We start from the raw sequence: 16651 nt of genomic DNA, 5'->3' as shown, positions 1-16651 counted from the left end.
GGTCTTTGATATCTCAATTTGCTTGAGCTACAATTGTTGTTCTTGTAGCATTTGAAGTTGCTACCCATAGGTCATGATCTTCCAACATGTCTTACATCTTGAGTTTCCACAACTGAAAATTAGTGCCATTAAATTTCTCCACCTCCATTCTTCCATATGATGAACTCGCCATCTCAATCTACAAATAAGATTCAGGATGCTCTGCACAAGACTCTCACTCAACTTGAGATTAGCTCAAAAAACCCTACCCAATAACTAGGATCAAAAGTTGATCAGGCTCTGATACCACTTGTAAGGAAACTCAGGTGCAGAAACAACTTTCTACACTAATCTCTTAAGAGAAGTTTACACTTACAGATTCAATATCATGTAAACAACAATATTACAGAAAACCAAGCATAAAGAGAATAGATAGAGAAAGAAACACATAACACAAAGATTTTCTAGTGGGGAAAAGCCTTTTGATAAAATAGCCCCACCCCTCCAGAACTTGCACAATGTATTATGTTTGACACAAGGTTACAATACACTTGCAATGCAAGTTCAATAGTGACAACAGAAGACTCTAGTAGCAACTCATAGTACCAAGAATACACTTTCTCACATCTCTGCTCTTCACTACCCTAAAAAATTTTATATCATGTGCTTCACTTTAGGGCTACTACCAAAGGTAACCATATTAGGGTTTTACCATTCTCCAAGAAAATAGGAACCCTAAAAAAAGTTTGGGGCAATGCCTCGAACCCCACTATTGGGGTAGAGTGTACGGTACTCCAATTTATTAGTTACCACATGTCTTCACCTATAATTGAATCTTCCTGACATTTCTCTTATGTGTCATAGGAATCCATCATAACCATTTTAGCGATGATCTCCTTATACATAATTCAAGATGCCAACACATCAATATTATTTGCAAGAAATAAATTTTACAAAACAAATAATAAGAATAGGAATTATCCAAGGTTGAGACACCTTATTTCTAATAGTAATGTCATATAGATTTTAAGATTTTTTTTTATAACTAATTAACCATCTCCCTTTTTTATTTGATTACAAGAAGGTGATTTCTCAAAGAGAGATGGTAAACACTTGCACTTGACTATTATTTGATTACTTAATAGCTGGTGTATCTCTTAAGTATCATGTTAAAACATACTCTCTATAAAGTACAATGTGATCTAAATTCAAAAACCTTACCCTTTCCTTATTCTAGATTTGGATGATTGCAAGGATGTTGAATGCAAAGATATTACTCCTGTGATGTTCGATTTGAGTGCTCTATTCTACGAAGTGCATGTACATGAGATAACTCTACACACTTTACCCAGAGTTTTGTTAAACTTTTCTAATATCTCTATTGGGTATATGAAGATATCCATGGAGGCCAATGCTTGCAAGTAGACCTCTTTTTAATAATTATTATTGATGCAGTACAAATATACTTGAACTCATGAGATAACTACCTAATATAAGTTGTCTCTATCTTATTATTATCAAGAATACTATAGGCATTAAGTCTACTGGGAATTCAATGTCTAGTTAAAAGCTAAAACTACATGCATGGCTCTCTATAGGTGTATTGTATCCCTTAATAATATATTGTTAGTATAAATTATAAATCTGGATCTATACTGAGACATTATTATTTTTTCTTTAGTTTCCTACAAAAATATTATATTAAATCCTTTTAGATTAGAAACTTTTTACAAATGCTAGACAAGTCAATGTGTACACCAATCATGTTATTTAGGAATTGTGTCTAAAAAAGATAGCGATAGAAAAATTACTGACAACAATAAGTGAAGAGGCATCATAGAGTATTAGGCTGTAGTATTCATCATAGTGAAGAACACATTGAATAACCTAGGTATTATAGGATACTTCTCATAGTTTTGTTCCTATGATTTAAGTTTAATCATCCTCACAGCCATAAAGAAATTGGTAACATGCATCTATTGTAATGTCCCCTATATAATAACATAAATTTTACCCTCAATCTAAAAGATCTAAAAGGATCCAAGATTGAAAGAAACCAATAATTTCTAAAGGTTATATAAAATTATAGAACTAGTTATGGAAATTTTCTAGTTCACCCTTGGTTTTATTCAAATTTGAACTCCTCTAAACTATAATTTATTAATGAACACCTTATACATTGATAGAGGAAGGTAATAGGTAATATTATCCACACCCAAGTCCTTAGTTTTATTCAAATTTAAAATCCTTTACACTACAATTTATTAATGAACACCTTATATGTTGATAGAGGAAGGTAATAGATAATATTATACACCCCCAAGTCTTATATGATTTAAGGTAATGTGTGTTGAGCACTAGTTCAATATTGAGAGTTGACAAGAGTATGAAGTTGTTGTTTTAGATATATTTTGATGTGCATAAGATATTACTTATCCAATTATTGTTTTCTGGTTAAACATCTATATTCTACAGTGGCCTACTGATGATTTGTTTGCTATAATATCACATTACTATTGCATGCCTATTCTAGTCATAGATGGGTCATGTACACTCTTCACTGAATGTGTGCTAAGTTATGAAGCCTTTACTATTTGAATTCTTCAAATATGTAATTGATAATTCTCCTTTAATCTTCTAGCTTATACATACATACATGCACACACACACACACACACACACACACACATTTAATTGATAATTCTCCTTTAATCTACTAGCTTATATATACATACATGCATACATACATACACACATGTATGTATGTATGTATGTATAAGTATATATATGTATGTATATATACATATATATGTATATGTATGTATATATATGTATATGTATATACATATACATATATATACATACATATACATATATACATATATATGTATATCTATATACATACATACATATATACATACATACATACATACATACATACATACATAGATAATATATATATATATATATATATATATATATATATATATATATATATATATATATATATATATATATATATATATATATATATATATATATATATATATATATATATATATATATATATATATATATATATATATATATATATATATATATATATATATATATATATATGATTTCTTTATCTTTCCTCCTTAATATGTTTTTGTGGACTCTTGCTTGATAACACTAAGGGAACTAGCAAAAGCATGAGTAGTTGTATTTCACACTATCACTACCTTGTACAAGTCATGTTAACTAAAGTGTCGAAGGTGCAAAAATTGTAACCCTTATTTGACAAAACATTGGTGGGTTCATACAAAACATTGGGTTTAGCTTTATTGTTATATATTTAGTGATCCAATCTAGTAACATTTGAATACCTTCACTATTGTCCTTCATGTCATTCGAACCCAAAATGTATTACCAATTGTATCTTATCAAAAAATTCAACAATCCTGCACATTACATCCCACACCATTACTATACTATTCGAAACCCAAAAATGTTCTCCAAGACTCATCCTGCCCACAATCTAACACTAGTAACCTTAAGTACTTCTTGACTTCCTATTCTCAGTTACAAAATTTTGCATTCTTAGCATTGTATCTTCCCTACAAAATTCTACAAAATCCATTTCCTCAATGAGATCTTCATTCAATTTTCTAAGTGGCACTTCATTGTTTGTCTTCTACTTCTTCTTAGCTTTGTCTTGTTTAACCTTCTCTATTTTCCTCTTCTTTGTCAAACTAGAACTTTCCATGATACCTTCTAAAAACTTCTTCTGGTGTAATTTTCTATAAAATCTGGATGTCAAACAACAATTTTAAAGGTTCCTTTTGAAAATCTGTCAACAAAAACAAGTAATGTTTTCCTTTTTATTACCAAATGTATTACATATGTGCATGTATTGTCTCACATGGATCAAAACATAAATCCATTTTCAATCATTGTAAAAAATGAATTGATAGTTAGAAGTCACTCCATGCAATTATCTTCATCCCTTATAAAATATATTCAAACATTTGATCATTGTAGCTCTTAGAAATAAGAAATATGTCTCCCTCCAATCACTATATCTTAATCCTACAAATAGTGAACTATTTTTGATTTTATGTCTATCACTATAGTAATGGTGACACTATCATTCCTCATCATTGATCGCTATACCTCCATTGTACAAATTGCAATCCACTATTGATTGCAATTTATCACTATAAATAATAGCAATACCTCTTTTATAATACATCCATCCATTGCTATAAACTATAGAAATTACCAAGCTTCATCACTTATCACCAGAGCACATCTATTCACTCTTCAATCACTAATAATTGCTATATATCACATCAATAACTTCCATCTCATCAATAATTGCCAAAGTTGAAACCTTGTCATTTGAATTAGTGATAAATGCTATATCTCATGGAAATCTCATTGCTAATCACCAAATCTGAAACCTTGTAATTTTGATTAGCAATAATCCTATATCTCCATTACACAAAATGTGATCCACAGTTGATTTCAACTTATCTTTATAACTCATAGTGATACCTCTTTTATAATACATCCATCCATTGCTATAACCTATAGCAATCACCAAGCTTCATCACTTATTGCAAGAGCACATCTATTTACTCTTCAATCAACGATAATCATTACATATCACAATAACAACTTCCATCTCATCACTAATCAGAAAAATTGAAACCTTGTCATTTCAATTAGTGATAATCACTATATCCCATGGTGATCTCCTTACTTTATCACTGATCACTATATCTTTCTTTGTGTTTTCACCACATATAATAATTATAGTAATGAGTGATAGAGATGTTGTATCACTATAAGTCATGTCAATGAGTATTTTCGATAATAAAAAAGGAGAAGATATCACTATAGAATATAGTGAACTCTTTTATCTCTATATGGAAAAGGCCTAATATTGACATAGTGATGAGCAATTCATAGGAAAGTATATCACTATGACATAAAGCAATCTCTTTTATCACTATATGAAGCAACTGCAAAAATAATATAGAAATGAGCAATAAAGGAGGCTTATCACTATAACATATATAGTGATCATTGGTGAAGGGAAAATAAATATAATCATTACAATGATGTACAATAGAGTTTTTGTATCACTATAAGTCATGGCGATGAGTATTTTTAGTGATAAAAAAGGAGATATCTCTATAGAATATAGCAAACTCTTCTATCAAAAAAGGAGGAGATATTGTTATAAGTCATGGTGATGAGTGTTTTTGGTGATCAAAAAGGAGGAGATATCGCTATAACTCATGGCAATGACTATTTTGATGATCGATAAAGGAGGCTTATCACTATAGAATATAGTGAAAACCTCTATCAAAAAGGAGGAGATATTGCTATGAGTCATGGTGATGAGTGTTTTTGGTGAGTCAAAAGGAGGCTTATCACTATAACATATAGCAATCATTGGAAATTTGGTAAAAATTTTGACCAATATGAGTTGAAAATTCGACCAATTTTTGTTGAAAAATGAGTCAAAATGTACTAGTGTAAGAGGTTCACATTTTACCATTGCATTGTAGGCTCTTTCCTAGAAAACAATTGACCTTAGCACTCAAAGAAAATCAAATTTTTCTAATGTTATACTAATATTTTTGTTATACATTTTACATATGTTTTCCTAATGTTTTGCAATGACCTTTTTAATGATTTTGTGTTTTCTAATCATATACTAATATTTGTCTAATATTCTTGACTAATCTTTTTTAATAATTTGTAATATTTTCCTAATATTTTCTAATTTTTTTCTAATTTTTTTCTAGTGTTTTTTTCTAATTTTTTTCTAATAATAGTAACATGTAATTAACTATTAAAAAATAATTATGACCTTTAGGGCTCAAAAAAAATCATTTTTTTTCTTCTAACATTATACTAATACTTTTGTTATACATTTTACCAACATTTTCCTACTATTTTGTAATGACTTATTATTAGTTTTTGTTTTCTAATGTTATACTAATATTTTTTCTCCTAATGTTATGCTAATATTTTCCTAATATTCTAGCCCAATGTTTTTTTTTGTTTTTTTCTAATCTTTTTCTAATATTTTCAAATGTTTTTTGAATAACCCTAACATGTAATTAATCAATAAAAATAATAATGACCTTTAGCACTCAAAGAAAATCAATTTTTTTTTCTAATGCTATACTAATACTTTTGTTTTACATTTTACCAATGTTTTCCTAATGTTTTGTAATGACTTTTATTATTATTTTTTGTTTTCTAATATTATACTAATATTTTTGTGATATTCTAGACTAATGTTTTTCTAATATTTTCTAATATTTCCTAATGTTTTTCTAATAACAATAATATATAATTAACCAATAAAAAAAATTATAAATGAAGAATTAATATAGTTATCTAACACTAATAAGTAATAAGAATATTGAATTAAAACAAAAATATTTATTGAGAAAATAAAAAAACATTTAAATAATCACATATAAACATACCCAAAATAGCATAATGCCCAAAAACTTGACGAAAAAGACATAGCTTGCTCGTACCCACAACACATTCGCTCCAACCTCTAGATCATATTTCTATACACCGTAAAAGTGAAAATGAAATTAGAAAAGTGCAAATAGGAGTAAAAATCATGGATTTTAAACATTTGCATGAACACAAGCTATTTGGATGTTCACACGAACATATGTAATTAGGTTTGCATGAACACTTAATGAAATATTGTTTGTGCGAACATTATTTAAACGTTCACATGAACACATATAGTTTGTGCAAACAATTGAAAGTCAAAAATTTTCCATCATTGGCAAATTTTTTTGTGCCACACAAGTGGCACCCACTATTGTAGGCTCGCCCCATACTATAGTAACTTGAGACAACAAGATAAGAATTGAAGAAATTCCTAAAAAGTAGAGACGAATTGGCTATTCAGGATAAATAGCTTCATTATGAAGAAGTTGAAGTTGATGGATTGTTTGAAATAGTAAATTCAAATGATACAACATCTCTAGATCTACTAGAAAAGAAAATAATCTAGAATGAAGAATTTAGAGGACTAAAAAGGGAACATGCGATTCAATCAATGAGGCTATGTGAAATGACTAAGAAAAAGAAGAAAGTTGAGGAAGACATGGTTATTTCTGAGGAAGACAAAAGGAAAATGGAAACTAGACTTGAAGAAAAGATATTTGATGTACAAAAGCTCACAAAAACTCAACTTGATATAACGAATGAACTAATTCTTGCAAATCAAGAGTTGAATAAAGAGGATGTGGAAATGGAAAATCTGATATCACAAAAGGATCTACTAAAGAATGAACTAAAAAATGAAAAAGAATACGTGAAAAGATTCAACAATCCAAATGAAGCAATGAAATACTTTGAAGAAATAATGAGGTCATCTAACTTAGCACTTTTGGGTCATGACATTCATCTACCAAGCAAGAAGAATCATCTAGGAGTGGAGAATTGAGAAATGCAAAGTCAAAGGGAAAACCCATGTGTTTCACTATGGAAAACATGGTCATACTAGAAACATCTGTAGAAGAAAAAATGGTATGCAAAATTTAAAACATAAGTTTATTGGTTTTTTGTTTTGCTACAAGAACCAAGGGCATCTAATTCATGAGTATAGATCACTAATCAAAGGCAAATTATGCACCTAACCCTATATGTTCCAAATATCACAAGTTTGGACATTCAAGCAAATACTGTAGGACCAAAGTATCAACATTAAATCTCAACAACACCAAGGATAAAGGAAAAGTAGACATTAATCAAATAAGGAAGGAGATGAATCAAACATGGAAGATGTGGAACAAATGGAGTTGAGATCACCCAATCCAATGGAGAAGGTGATCACATCATCTCAAACTAATCTAAGAAGATATATATGGAAGTGTATATATATATGATATACCATACATCAGTTCCTAACATAAAATGTGCTGAAGTTCATAAGTAAAGATGCATAAGAACAATTTTATGAAAGGACTAGTACAAAAAATAAAATTATAGAGATTGTGTCAAACATCACTAAGATTGTCTCTATTGACAGACCATTGCAAAATGGAGTGAGTACTTTAAAAGAAAAACTAGGGTAGAGGTTGAGTTAGATAGAAGCAATTGAGTTGTATAGTGAAGACCTAGTTCAATAGCATAAAATTGATCGAGACAGGTGGCTTCCACCTACCTAAGTACACAACATTAATGGAGAACATAAATCAAGAAAAAGGAAGTATATATTGAAATTTGAAGGTATTATTTCATACCTTTTAAACAAAGTATGAGAGAATAGAGTGATTTGAGTGAAAAGAAATCCTAAGGTGATTTAAGTACAAATATGAGATAGAAGATTCATTGAGTAAAGATATGAGTGGGGTTGAGTTATCCAAAGAGATAATTTTTTTAAACCCTAACAAAAAAACATGGTAGTTTCATCATTTACAAGAAAGGGTCGAGGAGTAGAGGTTAGTAAGATTCAACTAGTAAGGAGTGACACTTATCCTCCATCTAAATTTTGTGCTATTCATGAGATCACAATGAAAGGTGACTCAATGGGTGTGTTATCTTTGATACCACCTAAGGTAATCATGATACACAATGTGTGGATTTTCTACATGTGTAAGATTGGAGAAGTAGGTGATTACGAAATTTGGGAAGCTTATGATAAATTATGTGATGAAGGAGATTTGAAGGAGGAATTCAAAATTGTTGAGAGGAAAGGGTTAACTCATTCCCTAAAATTCCCAATAAATTTCAAGATTCAATGGATTAAGATTTTTCTAATAAGGATCCACAACATGAACTTTTGGCTATGCAATTGACCAGTTCTGATACCCAAAAAATGATTCACAAGGTTATTGGATATCCTACACTAGATAAGAAGAAGAAAATGAGAATTTTGAGTCATGAGGAAGAGTCAAGTGGAATGGACAAGGGTTTTCCATCACAAAAATTTCTAATCCATTAATTGAATTTGTAGTAAGAGTGATTTCTCAAAAATTCTATCAATATAGAAGATTGAATAGCATGTGCCATGTATGACAATATATAAAGCATGCAAGATACTCATGAAAGATCATGAATATGACCTTGCCATGTTAAAAAATATTCAATTAGTAGAAAAATTGAGATCTAGAAAGGAAAAGAACTCAATGTGTAAGTTAGGATCACTTGTCATGTGTGTTTTCTTCTATGTACAAAAGTATTTTCTTGGTATTGGAAATATTGTTTAGGATCAAGGAAAACCAATGTCAATGAAAATAAATGAGTACATAACTCAGATAGGAGAGAATTTTGGAAATGTCATAGATAAATATTTTGTATAATTCAAGCAAATAATGAAGCTGAGGATGAGGATACTAGAAGAATTGATAATGAAACTGTTAGTGTAAATACATATTCACTATTTACACTTACTTAAGTTTACTTAGTTTAATACATTAGTTTATTATTTTGCATTATTTTATTATTTTTATTTGTGAGACACTTAGGAGTTTGCACACTTTTTTGAGTTGTCATGTTGACAACACATGAGTACGCAACTCTATTTTAGCACATGGTGTCTACAACACTATTTTACATGTCACACCCTTGTAGGCATATCCTCACATCATCGCACATACTTTCATGCTTAATGGAGGATAACCCATATATGGTGGACATGTGTCTTGTTGTATGACACATCATAGTGTTGATTATGAGGCATTCTAGATGTATCTCAAAGGCCTTTTTATATAGGAACTCCTAGTGTACTCTTAATCATGGCATAATGAGTATATCATCATTCTAATCAAACTTTCTCTTTTTGGTCTACTATGTGCTTGTGTTTGAGTTCTTAGTTCCTGGGTGGATTTTTCCCTTAGGAAAATTCTCACATGATATTAGAGCTCTTGGATATTTTTTCATCACATAGCTATTTCAAGACCACACTTGCTTCAGCACCTCAGCTTGAATCTAGAGTGTTGTACAAATTGGGAGTGTCTAGAGCCAGATCTGACCTCACAATTGCATTAAGAATGCTAAACTACTGTAAATTGACTATAAACACACCTACATTGGCCCAAAGTCAACCATGACGCAATTTTTTTTTGGAAAATTGGAACCTAGAGGCTCCAATTTGCACGATGGGTATGGTCATTTGCAGATTTAATTAATTTGGGATCTGCAATTTTAATTTTATTTCTCTGCATTTTTTTCTGTTAGTACTTCTGGAACCCAACAAAGATTTAATTAATTTCAAATTTGTAATTTTAATTTTATTTCTCTGCATTTTTTTCCATTAGTATTTTTGGAACCTAGCAGAGAAATTTTTTTTAGCATCTGCAATTATAATTTTATCTTTGCATTTTTTTTCGTTAGTATTTCCAGAACCCAACAGAGATTTAATTAATTTTAGATCTGCCACTTTAATTTTATTTCTCTACATTTTTTTTCTATTAGTATTTCCATAACACAATAGAGAATTTTTTTTTAGCAGACCTAGGTAGTGACACCTTGGATCTGCCATTTGGAGGGATTGTTTGTTCACAGGGCTTCAATAGACATTGGGCGCACTGCGGTCATACAACAATTATTTTGTAGCAAGCATCTTAACAATTTTGGCCACACCATGTATTTCAAAAAGTAGAGAAACTCCCTCCAGTGAGTGCACAATACTTTCTGGAAAAGGGAGAGCTCTTTGTTTTATAGCCTGTGGTGCATTTTTTTTATACACTCAAAGGTATAAACCCACAAGCAATGTGGGATTAATCAAATAGCCCACCACCCATTTATTTCCAATTTTTATCCCTCCACATTCATCCACAAGCTAGAACTCATAGCCCCTTCATTCAACTTCCTAGCAATGCTTCCATTTGGTTTTTCCTTTGTGGATTTTGGTTTATAAATATTCAGATTCCAACTAAGCACTACATGTGGGATAATTGCAAAGTTTTTGGTAGCACAAACCTAAATGATGGCGACCTCAATGGAATCCAATGACAACAATTGTAAATCCTACCCCTTGCATGTAATAGAATCCAACAATCACTGCATTTTCTTGGTGTTGGTTGCTATTTTTTGATACGCATTCATTGAATGGTGCACATTTCCCATATAGGTGTTAAGACTCTTGCCTACCAAGTTTATTTTTTACACCTATTTCTGTGAAATCTGATTATGTTAGCAGAATTGCAACAGTCGTAGTGTATATTCTGGCAAGGGTTTTTTAAAACACTAATCAATCTTTTATTCTGGCATGTCAAAGCAGACTCCAACTAGTGCATAATTTTTCCAGCATTGTTTTAAAACTCCAACCCAACAATTGCATTTCTTTTCATTAACTCTCCCACCCACAAGAGCCGCTACGCGGCCTTTTCTAAGTGGTTAAGTTTGCACTTCTAGCCACGTTGGCCTTGACACATTAGTGTAGTGACATGTCTTATCTAGGACTACCATGTTACCCATAGAACTTGGCTATACATGCCATGTAAGCGTCTGTATAATGCCAACCCAACCTGCCACATCATTCCAAGCACTTATATTTTATTGACATCATCATAATAGTGTATTAAAATTGATGTCCATTTGACCATCAAAACTAGGCATTTTATAACTGTAGTGATGGCCATTTGACCATCAAATATAGGCTTTCAATTTTTTCTTAGACCCCTCTCTAGATTGCTTTTTTTTTTGGTAGCCTGACTTTGTGAGCTTGTATCTTAGACATCTAGACTCTGATTCAAGTGCAATTTTTTTTGAAATTGGGTAGAATTTCTTGAGTTTTCTAGTGATGGTATTTTTTTCTAGTTTTGGTGCATAGCTTTTGTAGAAATTACACTTTTTGGTGACTATACCTTCATAATCCTATGTTTTTCAACTTCAGAAGCTCCGTACGGGCACATCTAGTCACTTTTTGAAGTTCTATTTGTTTTGAAAGTGCATATTTTTTGTCTACTTTCTAGATCTAAATTCAGATTCTAGGGTTGTGTTAACCAATTTCTCACTTTTAGAATTAGGCCTTCTTTTGTATTATAAAGCTTTGATTCTTTTTTAGAATTGTTGTAAAACTAAGCTGCAGTGCTTAAGTGATAGATTCTAGCCTCATAAGGTAGTTGTAAAAGAAAAATTAAAAATTCCACTTTGTTTATTTTGACAAGTGGCCCATTGCACAGGCACTACTTATAAAGTGCCAAAAGCATCTTTTTTTTTGGGGTCTTTTGATTGAGTGAAAAGGGGGGGAAGGGTGTCTAATGTGTTTCTTGTGTCTCTCTATTATGCTCTTTTCATTTTTACATGATGAGTTTTAAATGTCCTCCTCTAACTTCACGCAACTATTCTACATGGAAAGATATTGCATGGAGTAGATTAATGGAAAAATGATATAGTCATTATGTTCATGGTACAATTACCAAACCTACTAATGCTAAAGAACTCATTGATTGACACAATCAAGACTGACAGGCTTTAGGAGTTATCAAGAGTTGTGTACATAGGGATCTTCTCTTCCACATTAAAAATTGTTCAAACTCTAAAGAAGCTTGGGGTAAACTTGAATAGTTGTATGGTAAAGTGGATGAATAAAAGGGATTTTAGATTGAGGATGATCTACTTCTCTTGGATCCTAAGAATTTTGACACAATTCAAGATTACATCATTAAATTCAATGAGTATAGGGCACTTCTCAAAGATTGTGGAAATCCCATGAAGGATGATAGGTTGATTCATCACATCCTAAAGAGGCTACCTTTTGAGTACACTAACTTTTTTTTGAGTTTTAAAACTCATAGGTTGACCATGGGATCTACTTACTAGAAGCCTTCCTTTGATGCATTTACAAAGATGTTGAATGTTGAACAATATCACTCGATGGATTTTGGACTTCTCAAGTCATCAAAGACCAAAGCCTTGGTGACTAATGATGAGGACAAATCAAGTCAAGGAGGGAAAAGCAACAACAAGAAGTAGTGGAAGCAGAAAACATAATCTAAGACACAACAATCCTCCTCTCAACAAGGAAATTCTTCTTCAAACAAGAAGGGAAGTAATGAAAAGAAGGAAAAACTTTTTTTGTGCATACTGCAAAAAGCCAAATCATGACAAGCATGATTGCAAGACAAAAAGAATCAACGAGTTAGAAAATCTACTCAAGAAGAACAAGATTCAAGTGTCAGGTACTTACAAGGATTCAACTCCAAGCACTTCAAAAGGTAAAGGGAAAGCACTTATGGCAAACACAAGTTCTTCTTTGGAATGGATACTTGACTCTGGTGCCTCTTACCACATGGGTTCTTCAAAGGAAGACTTTTCTTCATTGAAGTAGTCAAAGGTACCACACATCTTCATGGGAGATGATACTAAGATGGATGTTGAAGGGAAAGGACATGTAGAAATGGAAAATTGTGAATTCAAAGATGTTATCTACATTCCAAAACTAAGCTCCAATCTCTTATCAATTTACCAAATCACTCACCTTGGAGATGGTCACAAAGTTGAGTTCCTTCCAGATTCAGTGATGGTGTGAAGTCTCAAAGATGATTCATTGGTAGCAGTGGGGAAAGTCAATGATGAAAAGATGCTTTATTCCTTCTCCCACTTTGTGCCTAAGAGTCCTTCCCAAGCCTTGTTAACTCACTCTACTTCACAAATCAACCTTTGGCATGAGCAGTTTGGTCACCTTGACTTTCGCTCTCTTCAGCAACTTTGCTCAAAACATATGGTCAAAGGTATACCTAATATCAAATTCTCTAAGGGAGAATGTTCATCTTGTTTAGTTGATATGAATCTCAAGGAGAAGTATGATAAAGGAAGTCTTCTTGAGCTCCATTTGTTCTTTAGCTAGTTCACATGGTTTTAGTAGGACCCTTTGCAGTGACTTTCGTCAGCCAAGGCTGCTACATACTCACATTTGTTGATGACTTTTTGAGATTCACTTGGGTCTTCTTCCTTCATCACAAGAATAAAGTGGTTCATAAACTTCAAGAATTTAAGATTCATGTTGAACACAAGTCAAGGAAAGACATCAAAGTACTAAGGGTGGACAATGAGAACAAATATGTTGACAGAAGACTTGAGAACTTTTGCAAAATTGAGGGGATTGATCTTCAGAGCTCACCAGCATTTAGTCCACACAAGGAAAATGTTGTAGCTATGAGGATTAGGACTCTCAAGACCATGGCAAGTTGCATGATCAAAGCCAAGTCTCTCAATCCTACATTAGAAGTTGAAGCCATTAGCAGTGTTACTGACATACTTAACAGGTCTCCTCATCTAGCCCTAGATGGTAAGACTCCTTTTGAGGCATGGTGCTATAGAAAACCAATTGTGAGTCACTTCAGAGTCTTTGGTTGTCCAGCATGGGAAAACCTATCTTCCAGGAGTTGCAAGGCACCAGCACCTAAGCCTTGTACCTTCATCGGTTATGAAGAAAATGTGAAGGCTTACAGACTTATAGATCTAGAGACACATGAGATCTTTGTGGAGAAGGATGTTCACTTTGAATAAAGTTCTCCCAACTTATCCTCTACTCCTCTATGTACATCATACACAATGGAAACTAATAGTGACACCAGCGATAGTGCTTCAATAGGTTTAGACATGTGGGGTTCTATTGAAAGTTGCAGTGAGAGGTCACATCAGTCTAGTCCACATGCTTATATTGCCATAGTGAAAGGTCCATCACAGCATGGTACATCTTTTCTTCTAGCTCAAGCTTCACTTAACTTGGGAGACAAACTTAAGGATTCACATCTTCTCATTGATGAAGTAGATCCTTCTACAGTTGTTGCAAGAGCTCACTTTGACCCTCATGATCAATCTTCACAAGTTAGTGTGATTGTGGATCCTATGAATACTAATTAGTGGAGGTCCCTTTGTTAGTTGAAGAGCCAAAGGTTCAATAAACATCCTTGCCAGATCTGCATTCATTCTTTTCAACACAGTTGGAAGGGGTGAGCATCAGCATCAATACAGGGATACTTGAATAGGTTTTAGGGCCACCATACATCTTTAGGAGTGTACCTTTGCCTTTTTTTCTTCCTAAGGGGAGGAACACCATTTTCCATTCTTGGACTAGCTTCTTCATTGGAGCAATTTTCACTTGTTGGCATTCTTCTTTTGGGAGGGGGAGCCTATTCTGTCTCTCTTCCTTCTCTCATTCTCTTATGTATATACTAGATCTATGTCATAATGGGGGGGTCTTGATTACTCCATCCATTGATGCATCCTTATTTATCTCTATTTTTGCAGGAGGGTTTTTCCCATGAGGTTTTCCCTCTTTCCCTGCTTTATGAGAGATTGCATCTTCATTATGTACATGGGTAACTAATATGGCCTAGTAGCTAGGATCCATCTTGCATCTTCATTCATAGTTTTCATAAGCTTAAGGGCATTCCCCTAAGTTGCACTTAAAGGGGGGTGTTGGTGTAAATACGTATTCACTATTTACACTTACCTAAGTTTACTTAGGTTAATGCATTAGTTTATTATTTTGCATTATTTTATTATTTTTATTTGTGAGACACTTAGGATTTTGTGCACCTTTTTGAATTGTCATGTTGACAACATAGGAGTATGCAACTCTATTTTAGCACATGGTTTCTACAACATTGTTTTACCTATCACACACTTGTAGGCTTATCCTCACATCATCACACATACTTTTGTGCTTAATTGAGGATAACCCATATCTGGTGTACATGTGCTTGGTTGTATGAAACATCATAGTGTTGATTACAAGGCATTCTAGATGTATCTCAGAGGCCTTTTTATATAGGCACTCCTAGTGTACTTTTAATCATGGCATATTGAATATATTGTCATTCTAATCATACTCTCTCTTTTTGGTCTACTATGTGCTTGTGTTTGAGTTCTTAGTTCCTGGGTGAATTTTTCCCTTAGGAAAAGTCTTATAGAAACTTTATACTGATGTATGTTTCTTAGTAGACAAATATAACACATTTGTGTAAGCAATTAAGCCAAGGAAGGCATGGTTGACAATATTTGATTATGAGGTTGATAGTGATACATTGAATGCAAATATTATTGCATTATTGAAAGAAGAAAATGACATTGAAATAGAATCCTATGGGTAATATGAATAATATAAGGAAATAATCATGACATACACCAAGATAGCTTCCAAGGAAAGGAAAAGAAAGAAAATGATTGAAGACCTAGAGGCAAAGCTAGGAACTCAAGGTAAGAGAAAGGAACCTTTGCAAAGTACACAAGGTCTTGGAGAAGATGATGGAAAGGGTAGTGGTCATGAGGAAGAGGAAGAAGAAAGAGTCAAGGGTAAAGCCCTAGAAATTGTCACATCACCTAGAAAGAAGGCTAAAGGAACTACAACAAAGCTAATGGTGACATTCCTCTCTCCTCCACCACCTACCAAAGTAAGGACCAAAGTAATAACTTGTGTTGAGAAATCTAAAAAGAAAAGAGTAGTAGAGACTACTAAGCCTAGTGGACCAAAACCAAAGAGAAGAAGACTGATCAACATACCAACCAAAAGGAGAACAAAAGCTATAGATAAGGTATGTATTACCATACAAGCCTCTGATGGTTTATTAGTTTTGGACTTTGATGGTTTACCTAGTTTTGGATATGTAAAATATGATATATTGAATGATGAAGAAAAATCAAAGATTGAAAAAGCCATAGTAAATATGATGGAAAGTCATAG

This window comes from Cupressus sempervirens, chromosome 10, assembly GCF_028749045.1.
Source record: "Cupressus sempervirens isolate cs-2001-9-10 chromosome 10, ASM2874904v1, whole genome shotgun sequence".
Lineage (NCBI taxonomy): Eukaryota > Viridiplantae > Streptophyta > Pinopsida > Cupressales > Cupressaceae > Cupressus > Cupressus sempervirens.
This window is presented reverse-complemented; position numbering follows the sequence as displayed.